This window comes from Staurois parvus, unplaced genomic scaffold, assembly GCF_062004578.1.
Source record: "Staurois parvus isolate SC_StPar_1 unplaced genomic scaffold, SC_StPar_1.0 ptg001051l, whole genome shotgun sequence".
NCBI lineage: Eukaryota > Metazoa > Chordata > Amphibia > Anura > Ranidae > Staurois > Staurois parvus.
Window position 1 is genome coordinate 5,934,968 of NW_028318847.1, and position 2,296 is coordinate 5,937,263.

Below are 2,296 nucleotides of genomic sequence, written 5' to 3' on the forward strand. Positions count from 1 at the left end.
CTTTGAAGATGCTTTGAAACACGACTAAAGTGACATGTGGTATAATTTTTGAAGCAAAATAAAGTGAAGCAAACACGTATAAACAGGACTGTAAGCTAACTATTTTATTTAGTGACAAGTTCTTTGATTAGTATTCAGAGTGCGTTAAAAAAGCATGTCCAATGCCATGTTTTGAAGCTAATGTAAATGAGCCCTTACACAAGCTTGATATATTAAATGTTATACCTTTAATTTCAAGGTATGGAATAATTGCTCCAGAGCATTACATTGGGGCCATGTGTGAAGTGTGCAGTGGCAAATTACTAAATGGCAATGTGTGTAGAGTGCAGAAGCAAATTCTAAACTGTACAAGGAAAATATTTGTGAATAAAAGAAATTGCATAATAGGTGAGTTGTCAGGCAAAGGTCCACTGGGAGCTGTGGGCCTTGGGTGGCAGCCCAAATAGCTGCCTCTACTATAACTTTCCATCTGCCTGAGGTTTTCCCATTTGTCCTATTTCATTAATCAGGATGTAAAATAATACCACAGCAGGTGCACGGGCCCATCATCTCAAGTACAGAAAGCCAATTAACTCCATTTTGCATGATATTTAAGAAAAAGGTCATTTTGTCCAACATCTACCAAAAGCTAAATTATTCATTTTGGATAGACTGCACCTTTAGACCTATCTGTAACTTCTTCGAGCTCCAAACACAGTTCCACTACACGTAATGTGTGTTTATTGAGCACATCTACAGCAGTTTTAACACAGATACAGCAATACAGTTAGAATACAGTTCTACATATACACTTTTATTCTCTGGGGCCATTTTTTTTAACTCTATTCTGCTTTGTAGGTGACATTTGCCACAAATGGTACACAGCATCAAATGAGGTCAATGGACCTTGCTTCCTATTACCTTACATATTGCAAAATATGCTTAGTTGGGTGATGTTTAACTGATGTCAGATAAAGGGATTATTTGACATCTGTCAATATTGCATACTGGCTGAACAAAAGCATTAACTACAGTGCTGCAAAAGTTATAGGCAGGTGTGAAAAATGCAGTAAATTAAGAATGCTTTAAAAAATAGAAGTGTTAATAGCTTATTTTTATCAATTAACAAAATGGAAAGTAAATGAACAGAAGAAAAATCCAAAGCAAATCAATGTTTGGTGTGATCACCCTTTGCCTTTTAACAGCCACAATTGTTCTAGGTACACTTACACACAGTTTTTGAAGGAACTCGGCCAGTAGGTTGTTCCAAACATCTTGGAGAACTCGTGAAAAATTGTGAAAAAAAAATATATATATAAAGTGCCAAAGGGCCAAAATAAAAAATCAAAAAAATCAAAAAAACAAAAAGAAACTTACAGCCACATCACCCTGAATGCACCCGATCTCATCTGATCATGGAAGCTAAGCAGGGTCAGGCCTGGTTAGTACCTGGATGGTTGACCACCTGGGAATGCCAGGTGCTGTAGGCTAGCCTACAGCCACATCACCCTGAATGCACTCAATCTTATCTGATCTCAGAAGCTAAGCAGGGTTGGGCCTGGTTAGTACTTGGATAGGGGAATACCAGGTGCGGTAGGCTAACGCACTTCTGGTCTGCCGTCCAGCATCACTTCTGGTGAGCGGAACGCACACCAAAGCGCTGCGTTCCAAGTGGCTATCTTGTGACTGGGTGAATAGATTGCTGTCATCTACTGCTTAGCTGTGGAATTTCTGGTCCATATTCCTGGATATACTGAGGTTTTGAACGCCTGTGGAGGCAATAAAACATGCTATTTTACAATCTATACAATGTGCGTGGCCTGGTGTTTTGTTAGTATTGCAAACTGGGTGTTGCAGTATTACACTATGTGTGTTTTTTTCTCCTGCAATACTTGGAGCATTTCTGGGAGGAGAAGCTTGGAGGTGTTGGAAGTTGCAGTAAAGGTCTCTTGTGGTGGAGTGGAGCCCTGGAGGTTTATCGGAAGGGTCTAGGATCCCTAAAATACCTAAAAGGCGTATATTTCACCAGAATGTGGTGAGTGTGATATATGTTGGTTAAAGCATTGATTTATGGTGGAAGCACACTTCTTTTGAACAAGGACTTCTTTTTGTTTTTTAATTTTTTTAATTTTTTTATTTTGGTTCTTTGGCACGTTTTATATATATATATATATATATATATATATATATATATATATATATATATATATACAGGTGAAACTCAAATAATTAGAATATCGTGCAAAAGTTAATTTATATCAGTAATGCAACTTAAAAGGTGAAACTAATATATGAGATAGACTCATCACATGCAAAG

The 2,296-nt window shown here is 37.5% G+C and overlaps 1 pseudogene; it reads left to right on the forward strand.

Moving 5' to 3' along the window:
- Window positions 1–1,350: 1,350 nt before the first annotated feature.
- On the forward strand, window positions 1,351–1,469 carry LOC149440879 (5S ribosomal RNA; annotated as a pseudogene).
- Window positions 1,470–2,296: the final 827 nt, after the last annotated feature.